General features: G+C 48.8%; 1 protein-coding gene across 2 annotated transcripts in view; it reads left to right on the forward strand.

The window, feature by feature from the left end:
- Window positions 1-16,803, forward strand: part of NFATC2 (nuclear factor of activated T cells 2) — a 143,224-nt gene that overhangs the window by 41,626 nt on the left and 84,795 nt on the right. The gene's annotated exons all lie outside the window — the stretch shown is intronic.

Raw genomic sequence — 16,803 nt, forward strand, 5'->3', positions numbered from 1 at the left:
ATGTCACCTGAGTAGAAGTGCCTGCTTTGAGTGCTGTTCACTTTGAGGTGGGAGTTCCCTTGCTCTTCAACTTGACCTGCGTTAACTCGCATGGTTTCCTTGCTCCAAAGTTGACTCATTCAGGAACTTGAAGCTGGTGTTTTTACAGTTTGGGAATGATTGAGCTAGAAGGAGACTTAGGAACCATCTCGCTGAATGATTGGTGTGCCCGGTTCATGTGTCGTTGTGCTGAGGGCTTTGGTTACCATCTCACTGACAGCGTCGGCTACCATTTTATTGATTCAGTTAGTATTTTACTGAAGGCTTCCTGTGGATCACTCTGTTTTGCTAAACTAACACTGTCTCATGCAATCTGAGTACTTGAGGTGGGTACTGTTATCATCAGTTTGCAAATAAGGAGATGGAGGGCCAGAGAATTATAAAGATAACAAAGTAACTAACGGCTGAGACTGTTAAAAGCAGAGCTCAGGAATGTATTATTTATCGAGCATGTACAATATGGCAGACGTTATCTATGCAGGGGCTTGCATTTCCCATTGTAACCCTATGAGCTGGGTCCTGTTATCTTACAAATAAGAAAACTGAACCCCAAAGAAGTATGGGACTTGCCCAGGGTGAAGCGAATGCAGGCTGTAAGCAGAACCTTTCAGATTTCTGATCTCTTTCTTCTTCTGATGTGCTTCTCTTTGCTCTGTGAACTTTGATGTCTATCCTGTTTACCTGTTATCAGTCACAGGTCTCCGTATCTGTGTCAGGGAAGGAGATGCTGGTATTTTGGTGGCCAGTAACTCAATCATATTACCACCTTCTCTTTGCTTTCTGGAGCCGTCCTGTTACTATCCCTCATCTGGGTGGCAGCTACAGCCCCCAGAGTTTCCCTGTTTCCACTGGTGTTCCTTATCCCGTCTGCTCCCTGCACAGCAGCCAGAGGGATCTGTCTGAAACGTACATCAGTCCACCCTACTCCTCTGTTGCCTCTCCCATCACTTAATAGACACAAACCCCTTAACATGGACTGCAAGGCTTTGTGTCATCTGGTCCCTGCCTGCCTCTCTGCTCTTTCTCACTCACTCCACTCCTGCTCTACTGGCTGTCTGCTCTTTCTCCAACACTCCAAGTAGGCTCTGCCTCAGGGCCTTTGCACTTGTGAGTCACTTTCCCCAGATAGACTCTTCTCTACCTCACTCAGATCTCATTATAAATATCATCGCCTCAGAGAAGTGTCACGGAGCAGCGCGGCTAGTAATTCTGGGTCCTGAGGGAGGACGGTGTGGAATGAAGAAAATAGATTCACTGAGAAAAGAGGATGGGATCAGGAGGCCTCTTCAGTGCTGATGGCAAGATCAGAGAGAGCGAGCTTCTGGTCTTTGCTTTATTATATAGCACAGACAATTAAAGCCTTTAATCCAGTATACAAATAGAGAAGTCTCTGATACAAAGCCACTCATCTGAGGCATAAATTGGATTCCTCATGAGAGTGCACCATCCCACATCATGTAACAGTCAATGGTGTGGAAGAAAACTTAGTGTTGAAAAGATCTTAGTATTAAAAGGATGGGAAAGGCTTAGTCTTAAAACTAAACCTTAGGCCAGGCGTCCCCAAACTACGGCCCACGGGCCACATGCAGCCCCCTGAGGCCATTTATCCGGCCTCCCGCCGCAATTCCGGAAGGGGCACCTCTTTCATTGGTGGTCAGTGAGAGGAGCACCGTATGTGGCGGCCCTCCAACGGTCTGAAGGACAGTGAACTGGCCCCCTGTGTAAAAAGTTTGGGGACCCCTGCTAGGCTATAAGGACCCTGCCAGCTCACAGCCTGTCTCCCACATATGCCCCCCTTTTTTATATTTTTTTGCAGTCCGTCTCCCACAGAGAAGCCTTCCTTGATTTCTCTATCAAAACAGCCACCCCTTCCCCTGCCATCCTCTGCCCCTCTACTTCTGTTTCTTTTATAGCCTGCTCTATTTTTCCTTTTATCCTTCCTTCCTTCCTTCCCTCCCTCTCTCCCATTTATCTACCCATCTACCCTCCATCGTTGCCCCATCCCAGTCCCAAGCACATTGCCCGTCACAAAGCAGGCACTTGATTTGTTGCATGACTGACGGTTCAGTGAGCGTCTGTCACCTCTGTTACTCTGAGGCATCAGCAAGCCCCGGTCTGCCCCAGGGCCCCCCAGACAAGCAGAGCCCTGGGAGTCCGGGTGATGGATGTGCTGACACGGGCACTTTCTCAGCGGCTTTCCTGTGCTGAAGGAAGCGGAGGAAGGAAGTGACAACAATCAAGAAGGACCAATTCAGTTCACAGGGACATGCCCAGGCTTCCTCTGCCCCTCATCGCTGCCCACCGTGACTTGGGCTCGCCTGAGGCAAACAGAAGTCGTGACTTGAGGGACTGGGCACAAGTTAGTTTTATAATGATTAAGAAGAAGAAGAAAAAACCTTATTTTTCACTTTCCTTTTTTAAACAAGAAGTATGCCGTGGGTGTTCCCTTGTGGTTTTGCAGTCAAAGAGAGGATTGTTGTTGAGCTCCAAGTTCCCCTCGGGGCCTCGGCTTTGCGTGTGTCTAACTTTAACTTTGAACTAATGCTTTTAGGACTGTGTGAGGATGGGGGTCTGAGGGTACATCTCCGAACAAGGCCACAGGCTTGTTCATTGTGTGCCAGCGTGTTCTCCACTCAGGCCGCCTCCCAGCTCTTCCCCCATCTTCTTCCTGTTCCAACAGCCCCCTCCCCAGCCCCGGTCCACCCCCTTGGGCAAAGGGGGAGGGGAACCGAGCCAGTGGGAGCAGAATCTGCAGAGACTGGATGCTAAGTGAACTTCCGTTGCGCGGAGGTATCTGAATGTGGGTTTATGTGCTGGTGTTAAAAAGAGGTGAGTTGGTGCTCAACCAGGGGCCTCTGCCAAGGGCTGTCGGGGAGAGGAAAGTGCAGGAAAAGGGTGCACAAAATGGAATCACCTGAGTGACCCGAGGTGATATTGCGAGCGCGCACCTGGAGGGGTCTGCATCTTGCTCTTTCTGACATACCAGTGTGCCCTGTACTTGTGCGCTTGGTCGTTTTGCGTTTATTTTTTGGTGGATTTGTTATTTTTCTTGCTAGGGGAACAGAAGCATCGGCCTAGGTGCCCCTTGACGCTGGACCCTGGGTGTTGACATTGTTAGGCCCGTCCCTGCCCTCTCCCCACGACCTTGGAAAGTGCTCGCCAGGTGGGGGGAGGGTGGACTCTGGGAAGCTGTGACTTGTTGAGGACCTGGATGGAAGTCCTGCCTTGTGGCCAGGCCCCTGTCCCCTCTCAGGGTAGGATGGGAGTGATAGTTCTCAGTGGGAGGCTTTTCATCACTTCTCGATCCCGTCCGCCAAACCCCAGATGAGCTGTTAAGAACAGGGTGAGTTCTAACTCTTGGAACTGAGTATTATGGTCCCATTCAAATTCCTATAAGAGAGGAAGCGCCCAGGCTCAGTGGCCTCCGGGCTCTACAGAACTTGGATGGCACTTATTTTGCCCATCTGGAGGTCATGGCCACCAACCCAGTGCCTGTTGAGCGAGTGGGTCTCCATTTAGGTCCTACGCTGACCTCGTTTCCAAGTGCGGGTGTCACGCAGACCGTGGGTACACCCATTTTCAGTCACACTCGGGGTAGCATGTGGCTGTCATCTTGACAGCCATCTCTCTCAGCTAACGGAGCACACGGCAGCGTCTGGGCGGCCACCCGGGCCTCGCTAATCCTTAAGGGGTTAGAGTGAGCTTTTCCTTCTTACGACAGACTTCATTTCCCTTTCCTGCGAAAAGTTCTTGGCAAACGGTGGCCTCTCACTCGGCCTCTCCGCATCCTGCCATGGGAGGCGAGAACTTCTCACTCGCGGTGGAAAGACCCCCGCGCGGGGGGGCCTCCTTTATGGCAGCCAAGTTCCAGCCCCTTCATCTCAGGTCTCGGGTGGAGCCATGTTAAACTGAATGAACAAAGATCTGAAAACAGTAGCAAAGGGAAAGGGCCATGGGGCACTAAATACGGTGTGTGTGTGGGGGGGGGGGGGGGGGTGCGCGTGCGCGAGCGCACAGACCTCTCAGGAGTGAAGTGAGTGAGTCACTGATGTGTGCTGCATTTCCACTCGAAAGCAAAAGGAACACTTTTAAACAGAAAGGAAATGGGAACAGGTGTAGCTGGAGAGTAGCGGACTGGGGAAGCCGTGGACTCGCCCTTGATTCCCAGCCGCACCCCTCCCGAGCTGGGTGCCTTGGGCAGCTTCCTTAGCCTCTCTGAGCTGACAGATGGAGCCTGGTGCAGAGCTTGGTATGGGGCGGGGGCAGGGGGAGGGCGGAGAGGAGCCTGGGCTCCAGCCTCTCTCTACATCCCCTATTCTAAGGAGGATTTATAAACCAAATAAACTAATGTTGGTGTCAAGCTGCCTGTGAGAGAGTTTTGAAATAAAATGATGGTGATGCTGACGGTGGTCACTGCTGACATTTACTGAGCACTTACTATGTGGCAGGTACCATTCTAAGCTCTTGACATGTATTATGTTATCGAATCCTCAGCATAGCCCATGAAGTGGGTATACCTGTTATCATCCCTCTTATACAGATGGGGCCAGTACTTTATAGCTCCAACAAGTCTGTAGTCTGAGACGTGCTGAGTCAGAGCCACCCACCGTGTCCTGGGCCAGGCTCTTTGCTAGGTGTTTCTACCCATCCCAGTGGGAGAGCACATCACTCGTGGCCCTGTTGCTGATGTCAGCACACGAGGGAACCGTGCATGGACTGAGCTGCCCTCAGCCCACTGGACTGTGTCCCTCTCTCAGAGCAGCGTGGCCTCTGGGGGAATCGGCACAGCCAGGCTGTCCTACAGCATTGGGCCAGGTTGCTGTTTCTTCAGAGCCACCTTAGGTGGAGGCGCTGGCTGTGTCCAGGGCCTGGTAAAGTAGAATCAAATAACAAGAGCATCTCACCTGGAGGACATAGATTCTGTGTCTATCTGGGACATTCACCCCTCGAGCCAATTGCCTATAAGATCTAAACTATTTCTCAGGTGTATCACCAATTTCACATCATACCACTGAACCTCATTCCATGTCCACAACAGCCCCATGGAATATAATGAGAAAGATAGCAGTGAAGGTGGTGGACAATGTTTACTGAGCACTTACTGTGTTCTGGCACTGTCTTAGCCGCATGTGTAACAGCTCATTCATCGTCGGCACACACAGCAGCTGTTTCCACGTCACACACGCAGAAGCATTTTTTGGAGGATATGAGTGACTTGCCCAAGGTCACCAATGAGTGAGTTTCAGCACCTGGGACTTGAGCTTGGGTTCACCAACTCCCGAGCCCCTGGTCTACACGGCCGGGTTCTACTACTTTGAAATCTCTTCTCCTGGTTTCCTGATGGCAAACCAGATAGCTGTGGTGACTTTGTGGATGCCACATGGCTAACTGGCGGCCTAGGCTTGGAGGTACATTACTGCATCCCATCTGAGACGCAGGCCCCACGCTGCTAATTCCAGCGTTGACTCGGCAATTCCGTGCGCACGCGGATACATGGATGACCGAGGGGGATGCAGGGCGACATGAAAGGAACACGCTCGGCCTTGACGGGGGCCCAGCCCTGCCGCTCACTTGGAGGCAGTTGAAAGGAAAGCTTCCGATAAGGAGACGCTTTATCACCCTCTTGACAGGCCGAGCTTCCTCCCTTCTGTTGCGTGAGCCTTAAACCTCTTCCAAGTCCCTGGCACGAAGCCTCGGCCGCCTCCGCTCCCACCGCGGGCTCTAGCGGGCCATCAGTGGTCAGGAGTGGGCCCGGGGGTGGGTGGGTGCCAACCCTTTGAAAGGGTCCAGAGGGTCCCCACACTGCCCTTATCTTGGCCCGTTGGCGTTTCTGGGCCGGAAAAGGAAAGCACAGAGGGGAAAGGCTTTCTCCTGTGGCTTTTGTATTTGGTTCACATTAAATGAGGCCGGGCAGCATTTTTGTTGTTTGTTTTCCCACTTTTCAACAACAAAAAAAATGATGGATGACTCTTGGCGATGCCGGCGCCCGGCTCTCTGGGGGTGGCACGCCACACGCCATGCCACGCTCACACACATCCCTCCCCGACTATAGAGCAGCCTCCTCTGTGGCTCTGGGCCGAGCTGAGGGCCGTGCCAAGGCTGAGCGGGGTCCCCTGGCCCGCAGGACAGCCTGGGAAGCTCTGGCGGGGGACAGAGCCCGGCGGAGGACAGACGGGATGAGCACCGCAGCGGCAGGGTGTGCAGGGCTGCGAATTCATTCACTCCGGGGCCCTGGCAGCCAGTGGCCTTGTCTAGACAGGAAGATGTGTGTGATTGGATTTAAAGACTAGGCTCTAGCTCCTGCTGGGGTGAGAAGGAGCCTGGAGATTTGGGGCCAGGCATAGGGTTTTCCCCGGGCTGAGGGGAGCCTGGGCTGGGAAATGCATGGGTGTCTGTGGCACTGCTGGAGAGGACAGGGGACAGGAGGAGCAGGAGTGATATGAGATGTGCAATGTGGAGAGGGGACTGGATTATAGCACGAACCTTACACCTTTCACAAAGCACGACCAGGGTCAAGGGCGTGTGTATGCACATGTGTGAACACTCAATCAATGGGAGGAGAGAGAGAAATGGACAGACTGATACACAAGTAGACATTCACATAAACAGATGTGCACAGAGACCCATGGAAACCCAGGGATGTGCCTGAGCCAGTCTGTGCTGACTCATGTAGCCGACTTGTAAAATTTCAGGTGTTCTACCACATTTTTCTAGAATCCATGCCCCTGAGGTTATTCACATCCATCGGATCATGTGGCAGAAATAGCACAGGACAGTGAGCTCTGTACATCTCTTCCCAGTGACATCCGTTGGTAGCTTGAAATCAACCATGGCGGGAGTATTTATACCATGGGAATTGGCACATACTGCAGATCAGGCTTTCTCCCTTGGAGAAGCGGTTGTCATTCACCAGCCCACCACTGTATACCCCACAGAGCAAGGAAGACAGACAGAGAGGCAGGTCGGTGGCCACCTGAACGAATGCCTTTTGGTTTCAGGGAAACACATCAACATTTTTATGTTGATTGACTTTGTTTCTACTCTCTTCTCCGCACAGACCCTACTTCTAGTACGCGGCAGGGCAATGGTACTTTTTCTTCTCGGAGTTAAGTCCCTAGCAAATCTTCTTGGCTCCTCTGTCGCAGGTTTGCTGAGCCCCTCCTGCATCTGGGCACCACCCCGGGTCATTGTCTCAACTTCAAGATCTACTGGCTCCCAGCCCAGGCCTGTCGTCCCCACTGTACTCTCCCCTAGCACCTGCTGTGGAAGGCTTTGTATGTCAGTGTTCTGCAAACTGTGCTTCCTCCGGAGAACATAGATGAATTCCGTGGCACTTAGCATTTTAAAATATTTAAAATTCTTTTATTGGCATTTTTTTTTTTCATTTTTCTGAAGCTGGAAACAGGGAGAGATAGTCAGACAGACCCCCGCATGCGCCCGACCGGGATCCACCCAGCACGCCCACCAGGGGCGAAGCTCTGCCCACCAGGGGGCGATGCTCTGCCCATCCTGGGGGTCACCATGTTGCGACCAGAGCCACTCTAGCGCCTGAGGCAGAGGCCACAGAGCCATCCCCAGCGCCCGGGCCATCTTTGCTCCAATGGAGCCTTGGCTGCGGGAGGGGAAGAGAGAGACAGAGAGGAAAGCGCGGCGGAGGGGTGGAGAAGCAAATGGGTGCTTCTCCTGTGTGCCCTGGCCGGATATCGAACCCGGGTCCTCCACACGCTAGGCCGACGCTCTACCGCTGAGCCAACCGGCCAGGGCTGGCATTTCTTGTGGTGGTGCATTTATACGCCTCTTTTGTTTCCAACTGGTGAGCCGGGTTTCCTATTTATGGTAGCATCATCAAGTTTCTTTGAAAATAAATTTCTATAAATAAAAACATGAATTAAAATTAAATGAGAAAGATTCAGTAACTAGGAGTCTAGTGATAGGTCGGGACGTGGCTGGGGAATGAGTGAGGTTCGGGGACCACTGTGGGTATACTTTCCACAAGAATAGAATGATCATACAGCGGTCGAGAGAATGGGCTGTGGAGCTGGACCTGCCCAGGTTGGAACCCTGGCCTCTTCCTTCCTGGCTGTGTGACCTTCAACAAATGGCCTAACCTCTCTCTGCCCCAGTTCCCTCTTGTGTAAAATAATAGTATCTACCTCCTGGGGTTGTCATGAGGATCGAATGAGTTGATAGATATGAGCACTTAGAACAATGCCCAATATTTAGCAAGCACTCAATACAGCATTAGCTGTTAGTACCATTGTTGTTGTTAATGTGATTAATTATAGCATCCCCCTGCTGTGTGAATCTCCCCTAGCATGGCTTTTTTTGTGACTAGGCAGTGCTCAACAAATATTTGTTGACTTGACTTAAATTTTACATTTTTAGAAAGCTGTCAGGCCTGGCACCTTTCAACCAGGAAAAAGCAATTCGGAAACCAGACAGAAAGTAAGCAGCAGTTTTATTTCCAGCGAGCAGCATCATCACTCCTGCATGTGGCAGACAGCCGCCTGTTCCCCGTTCACCTCCCCTGTGGGGGATACCTTTCTAGACACTCGTTCAGATCATGCATAAGAAGGCGAGACGGTTCGCAGACCGATTTGGGTGTTGTTACCCAATAGGTTTCTAAATAGTTGGGTCATTTGGCTTTTTGTATGTGGCTTGGCTTTGCTTTGCTTTTCTTTCTCTCTTTCTCTCTTTCTTTCTTTCTTTCTTTCTTTCTTTCTTTCTTTCTTTCTTTCTTTCTTTCTTTCTTTCTTTCTGTTGTTACAGAGACAGAGAGAGGGACAGATAGGAACAGATAGACAGGAAGGGAGAGAGATGAGAAGTATCAGTTCTTCATTGAGGCACCTTAGTTCATTGATTGCTTTCTTGTATGTGCCTTGACCTGGAGACTACAGCAGACTGAGTGACCCCTTGCTCAAGCCAGCGACCTTGGGCTCAGGCTGGTGAGCCTTGCTCAATCCAGATGAGCCTGCGCTCAAGCCGGCGACCTTGGCGTTTCAAACCTGGGTCCTCCGCATCCCACCCAATGCTCTATCCACTGCGCCACCGCCTGGTCAGGCTGTGGTAGTTTATTTTAGATTCACTTTCAGTTACTGGCTCTTCAGAAAAATCGCTTTTCATGAAACCTTTTGTAAAGCATACTTGTGCACTGATATGACTTTTGTTTGCACCTTGAATTGTTTGTTTTTTTTAACTGAGGCTTCCCTAAGCATGGTTGTTCTATTCCCATTGCACTACATTGAGGGGATCACAAAAGCCTGGAGGAAGTGATGTTCTAGTGGTGGGATGATGGGTCTTTTCATTAGGCTTAGGTTTCGTTGCATCTAAAACCAAAAATAACAGTCACTTAAACACTCAAAAATTTATTCTCTTATGTGGAAAGTCTAGAGATGGGTTAACCAAAGTACTAGGAAGTTGTCAGGAATCCAGACTTTTTCTCTATTCTTGTTCCACTCAAGATTACCTCATGGTCCAGAATGATTGCTGGAGCTGTTGCCATCACAAACATATTCCATCCAAGCAGTGGAATTCTAAGGAGAAAAGAAGACAAGTCGAAAGGGGCTCCCCAGCTAGGTTAGCTTCCTCTCAAGGACCTTTCTGTAAGTCCTCCCCATACTTTGGCAAACAACCCATTGACTCAAACCATTCATCTGCAGAGGAGACTGGGAAGAGCAGCCTCACTCTTAGACGCTTTCATTGTCACCTGAGAGAATCAGGATCCTGTTACTAAGGAAGGGAAAATGGATAACAGAGAGCAAGGGGCCTCTGCCACAACAGATGACCTTGACGAAATACACTGTAGCACTGTTTTTATAATACAATTTTAGAGTTTTGAGAGATGTGGTCCTTTATTTACTATCTGGTTTTTCACAGCCTGTGATCTACACAGGTAAACATTAACTGTGTAGATGTGACAGGGATTTAGGAGAGGTACATGGAGATGCCACCGGATGGAAGGGCAGGAAAGGTCCCCTGGGGTGGGTGGTCCCCAGGGTCCCTCGAGGTTTTCTTTTGAGAGCCTGTGCCCAAACGTCACAATGCCCGGTCTCTCCTCTGGCTAGTCCTGTCTATTCAAGTGCTGGCTTTCCAGCACCTAGAACTGTGTGTGGCGCATCCTGGGCACTTTATAGTTAGTAAAAGAATAAGTGAACCCGGGCCTTGGTTTACCCCATCTGTAAAATCCAGATGAGCACCCTTGTCCTTTGGCCTTTATATTTAGAGCACGTTCTAAAGCAGTGATTTTCAACCGGTGTTCTGCAAGAATTTTTAAAACGTGCAATACCGGACTATTTAGTCAGGAGCACTGACCTCTTTTCCATTAGATTGTCAAAAAAAAAAATTACAGCCAACAAAACAGTAGCTATCTGGTGTGAATAAATCACAATTACACCTATTTTTTTTGTCAGATCAGCAAAAAATATATTTTTGGTGTATTGCAGAATTTTGGTAATTAGTTTATGTATATCTTGAGATGAAAAAGGTTGGAAACTTCTGTTCTAAGGAGCCATAGCAATCAATGGCAGCCAGGGGCCTTTAAAAGTCAGTGCTCAAAATGCTGGCCAAAGTGTACCTATAATTACGTTTTAATCAGTTTTTTTCATAACAAAGGTAGTTTTTGGTTATTAGGAAGTAGTTGGAATATACAGATTACTCACTCATTAATTATTTATTAGGTATCTGCTAAGTACCAGTCTCTGAGTCCAGGTGAAGGAGAAAAATGAGGTGTTCGTTGTAATGAGGAAACAGACATTGAACAGGTTCAATTATAAATACGGTAATTAAGTGTTTTAGGTGGGAAAAGTGGATCACAGGAGAGAAGCCTGAAGAGATGGTTTTTTTTTTTTTTTTTTTTTTTTATAATTTTATTTTTTTAATGGGGTGACATCAATAAATCAGGATACATATATTCAAATATAACAAGTCCAGGTTATCTTGTCGTTCAATTATGTTGCATACCCACCACCCAAAGTCAGATTGTCCTCTGTCATCTTCTATCTTGTTTTCTTTGTGCCCCTCCCACCCCCTATCCCTCTCCCATTCCCCCCTCCCCCCCGTAACCACCACACTCTTATCAATGTCTCTTAGTTTCACTATTATGTCCCACCTATGTATGGAATAATACAGTTCCTGTTTTTTTCTGATTTACTTATTTCGCTTCGTATCATGTTATCAAGATCCCACCATTTTGCTGTAAATGTTCCGATGTCATCATTTCTTATGGCTGAGTAGTATTCCATAGTGTATATGTGCCACATCTTCTTTATCCAGTCATCTATTGATGGGCTTTTTGGTTGTTTCCATGTCCTGGCCACTGTGAACAATGCTGCAATAAACATGGGGCTGCATGTGTCTTTACGTATCAATGTTTCTGAGTTTTGGGGATATATACCCAGTAGAGGGATTGCTGGGTCATAAGGTAGTTCTATTTTCAGTTTTTTGAGGAACCACCATACTTTCTTCCATAATGGTTGTACTACTTTACATTCCCACCAACAGTGTATGAGGGTTCCTTTTTCTCCACAGCCTCTCCAACATTTGCTATTACCTGACTTGCTAATAACAGCTAATCGAACAGGTGTGAGGTGGTATCTCATTGCCGTTTTGATTTGCATTTCTCTAATAGCTAAAGAAGATGAGCATCTTTTCATATATCTGTTGGCCATTTGTATTTCTTCCTGGGAGAAGTGTCTATTCATATCCTCTTCCCATTTTTTTATTGGATTGTTTGTTTGTTTGTTGTTGAGTTTTATGAGTTCTTTGTATATTTTGGATATTAGGCCCTTATCTGAGCTGTTGTTTGAAAATATCATTTCCCATTTAGTTGGCTTTCTGTTTATTTTGTTATCAGTTTCCCTTGCTGAGCAAAAACTTCTTAGTCTGATGTAGTCCCATTCATTAATTTTTGCCTTCACTTCTCTTGCCATTGGAGTCAAATTCATAAAATGCTCTTTAAAACCCAGATCCATGAGTTGAGTACCTATGTCTTCTTCTATGTACTTAATTGTTTCAGGTCTTATGTTTAGATCTTTGATCCATTTTGAGTTAATTTTTGTACAGGGGGAGAGACTGTAGTCCAGTTTCATTCTTTTGCATGTGGCTTTCCAGTTTTCCCAGCACCATTTATTGAAGAGGCTTTCTTTTCTCCATTGTGTGTTGTTGGCCCCTTTATCAAAAATTATTTGACTATATATATGTGGTTTTATTTCTGGACTTTCTATTCTGTTCCATTGGTCTGAGTGTCTATTTTTCTGCCAATACCATGCTGTTTTGATTGTCGTGGCCCTATAATAGAGTTTGAAGTCAGGTATTGTTATGCCCCCAGCTTCATTCTTTTTCTTTAGGATTGCTTTGGCTATTCGGGGTTTTTTATAGTTCCATATAAATCTGATGATTTTTTGCTCTATTTTGAAGAGATGGTTTACTTTATATTGAGGTAGTCAGGGGATTTCTCTCCAGGAATGAGTTCATTTAAGTTGGAATTTGAATGACAATAAAAAACCAGGCAGGCAAGAATCAGGAAAAGCATTCCAGATAGAAGGGATGGCAGGTGCAAAGGCCCTGAGGCAGCAGAGGTTGGGTGTTTGAAGACTGATAAGGGCCTGTGTGGCTGCCTACATGGATGTAGGAAGGAGCAATAGCAGATAAAGCTGGAGAGAGAAGGAGGAATCAGATGACACAAGGCTTTGCAAGGTGTGGGATTTGAACTTAATTTTTTTATGCACCAGGAAGCCACTGGTGGGTTTTAAGAGGAGGAATGATGTGATCTGATTTGCTATAAAAAGATCCCTCTGACTGCCTGTGGAGAATCTATTTCAGAGGGGGGAGAAGAGGAAAGCAGGGAGACTACCAAGAGAGTAGGTGCTGTGCTCTAGGCAAGTGCGGAAATGGGGAGGTGAAAGTGAGAAGTAGAGAATTGGAGGTGCACTCTGGGGCTCTGCCCATAGCTCTTTCTGATGGACAGGGCTAGGCTTCCAAGTACAGACTCGCTTGGAAGAAAAAGCCCCCTTCCCACAAATGTCAACTTATTTGAAGAGTGGTTCTCAGTGGAGTGATTTTTGTCCTTCAAGGTACATTTGACAATATCCAGAGACATTTTCAGTTAATACAACTGGATTGGGGAGTGGGATGGGGGAGGGGGGTTTACTAGCATCTAATAGTTGAGGCCAGAGGTGCTGCTGCACATGCTGCAGTACACAGGGCAGCAGAGGACAAGCTGGCCCCCAAATCAGTAGCCAAGCTAGGCCAATTGTGCCAAGGCTGAGAAATCCCAATATAGTTCTTTTACCCCATATCATAAATTGTGGGACAATGATCATCGCAAAGGTTACCGCCTACCCAAAGAGTGTTCACCAAAGGGGCGCTCAGTAACTGTTCTGAAGACCCCCGCCAGCTTAGCCCCCCTCGGCTGAGACACCCTCTGCTGAATGAATGAACGAGCGAACTAGTGAGTGAGCGCCGAGCGGCCTCCTTGGAGAGGTGAGTCAGATTGGACAGGCCCACGCGCTTCCATCACGTTATGAAAGCCAGGCCCCGTGCGGCTCTGCACAAGAACGGGCTCCTTGTTCCTGGATGATGGGATCTGTTGAGCTGCCAAAGGGCCCCGCCTCTCTCGGGTCACCGCCAGAGGCCTGTCTCAGGGCCGTCTCGCCGCGTGCAGGGCACAGGAGTTATGCGGAGCCCTCCAAAAACCCACCCTTTGAAACTAAAGAAATTGGATCCTAAAATCCCAAAATAGCATGCGGAAAGGTACACATCACGTCTGCCTTCTGCCTTTTTTTTTTCCCCCCTTGTGGCAAAAGTGACTCAGAATTCTTGGTCGGGATCCAGGCAGACCTGCCCGCCCGTGAGTTAGGAGCGGGGGGGTTGCGATTTGATTGGGGATAACTCACCTTTTTAATGCTTTGCCGCTTTGCTGGGCTCAGCCAGCTCTCGTGCATGTCATGAGAGCTCTGCCTTTTCCCACCCATCGCGTGGGACTATTGTCGAGCTTTTGCCTGCAGCGAAGGAAGAAAGGCCGTAGCTTGTTCCTTGCCCAGAGTCCCCGTCTGTGGTTGAACATTTATATGAAGCTGCAATACACTTTCTAGGGGAAGTTTTATCTAAAGTGTCCTCAGGGGGCTGCCATCGTGGCTGGTGCTGTGGGATCCTCGTCCAAGCATCCTTGGGACATTCACGCTGCAGCGTTGGGTACCCCTGGGCAGGCTCGGATAGGTGAGCTGCCTTCAGTCCTCAATTGCCCCATCCAGGGGGACTCAAGCTTCTTCCCCTCCCCTGCTTCTCCCAGAGTCGAGGACCCTGCAGACAGCAGACAGGTTGTTCCTCAGTATCAGGGCGGTGCCCTGAGCAAGAGACTCCCGGAGAAGTGTTTTTGAAGCATGTTGTCTCTTGTCGTCTGGTCGTTTAGTGAACATAGGCGGCGGGGGGCGTTGCCCGTGCCTCACTTTTCCCTCGCCGGCTCCACGACGCTGCCAAGTCTCTGCGCTTTTAACTCAGTCTCTCCCTGTGTCTACTATCCCTAAGTGCTGCCTGGAGAAGAGATTGTACGTTTTATTTTTCCAGCCCGAGTTTGTCTCCTCATTGACTTCCAATGGGATTGGCCTGGTATAATGTGTCTCTTTCATGGTGAGAAGCATTCCTGCAGAACTGGCTCAAATGGTAGTGAATTTTAGGCAGACTTCAAATGTGGGGATTCTCTTCCAGACATAAATAAGTCTCCTTGCTCAGGGTCACTGGAGGATGACTCACTTGGCAATATGTTGAGCCACATAGGAACCTGAGAATTAATCTGTTCACTTATTTATTCAGAAAATATTTGTTGAGCATCTCTATGCCAGGTACTGTTCAAGGTGTTGGGGCACAATGCTGAGGAAACTTTCATTCCAGCGGAGGTGGACAGACAATAAACAAATACCAAAGATAACACTTATCACTTTCAGGACTCAACAGGAAGGTGTGGGAGAGGCTCTACTTTAGACAGGGAAGGCCCTGAATTTAGGCTGACACTTGAAGACTCAGGAAGAACCAGCCCTGGGAAGACCTGGGGAAAGAGTGCTTTAGGCTGAGGGAACAGCAAGTGCTAAGGCCCTGAGGTAGGAACAAACTCAGCTGGTTAAGGAGCAGATGGACCAGAGTTGGGGAGATGACGTTGATGATGACATGGCTAAGGGCCAGATCGGGCAGGATTTTGTAGGCTATGATGAGGAGTTTTGATTTTATTCCTAATGTACCTAAGGATCCACACATTTTAAAGCCGAGAGACAACCTTAAGATTTTCTTCCAAGAACTGAGACTAGAGACGAGGAATTTAATTGTCTAAAGTCACTAAGCCATAGGTGGATGAATAGCAATAAAAGTTGATGTTTATTGAATGCTAGCTACATGCTTTATATGTAACTCACTTGATCCTCCCAACAGCCCAAAGAGTGTGTAGTGTCATGGGTCCCATTTACAGATGAAGAAACTGAGTCCTGGAGAGGTAGACTAACTTCCCTATCAGGACAGAGTAAGTGCCAAGAAGTAACCCCAGATGATCTGGTTCTGGGGCTCATGACACTGGCATACTCAAGGAGGAGTACGGAGAGAAGATGCAAGGAGTACTTGTTTGGCTTCTTAAAAAAAACAACCCCAAAGCACACAACTCCCTCCAAAGGTCAATTCAGAGAAGGCTTGCATATTTCAGTCCGGGACTTCCAGATTCGTCTCCTAGATGACTCAGTTGCTCCTTGGCCCGCAGGAGAGGGTTGCTGGTGGGGAGCCAGAGCTGAGCTGACAGCTCTGTCGAGGGGACCAGAAGATGTGGGTTGACAGCGGGGAGGGGTGGGTGGGGGCAGAGAAGGGAGATTTGGTGTCTCGGGCCCCTGACTGGAGGAGAAGGCACAGCCAAATGATCCAGTTTCTTTGTTCAAGGATCCCTGGGAAGAGGCTGTGGGGAGAGGGAATTGGGGTGCAGCCCTTGGTCCCAAATCTCATTAGGCTAATGGGCCTCGCCTCTGATCTCTCCACACCGCTTCCTATGGCTTCCTCGGGGTTTCAAATGTGGACATGGTAATTGGAAACAAATTCAGCATGTTTCAGGCCATCCAGCGGCTCTTCAGTGAGCGTGCTTGCTATGCGGTAGATATGTCTGTTTTTAATTTCCAGTGATGTGAGAAATATAGAATGACTTGATTCTTAATTTAGAATACTGAGAGAGATGGACTTGTTTGTGAGCGTGTGCAAAATGTCTAATTCTCTTTTGATGGCTCACCATGTGATTTCAAAACATGGCCCTATCTGTGGAGGCATCTGTTAATGGCTGGTCACAGAGGTCTCCTGCCAGGCCGAAGACACATCCGGCCTGCGGGGTCCCAGCTTGGGTCAGAGAGCAGATATGAGGCTCGTGTGTCATCACACCCTGCAGGGACTGTCACCTCTGGAACAGGGCCATTCAGGTACCACTTGTCCAACCAGCCAAGAGGCCTGCCCACGCTGGGCACAACACAATGGCCGCTGTGGGCCAGGAAGATAAGCCTGAGCTGGAGGGAAGCCAGTGTGGGCAGCGTAACAGCTCTTTGTGATGGGGCCGAGGAGGGTCAGGTGGAGTCACTGTCACTCCAACCCCTGCTGTCGGGCTCTCCTCCCTCCTAGGGTTGCGCACACATTGAAAAAAGGCAAATAAACATGTCATGCCATGTCAGGTGGTGATTAATGGCTACCGCCGTGTAAAAAGCAGGGTGGGCGGATGAAGAGAGAAAGGGTGTAGGGTGCCACATTGGGGTCACG

This window comes from Saccopteryx bilineata, chromosome 6, assembly GCF_036850765.1.
Source record: "Saccopteryx bilineata isolate mSacBil1 chromosome 6, mSacBil1_pri_phased_curated, whole genome shotgun sequence".
NCBI classification, from domain to species: domain Eukaryota; kingdom Metazoa; phylum Chordata; class Mammalia; order Chiroptera; family Emballonuridae; genus Saccopteryx; species Saccopteryx bilineata.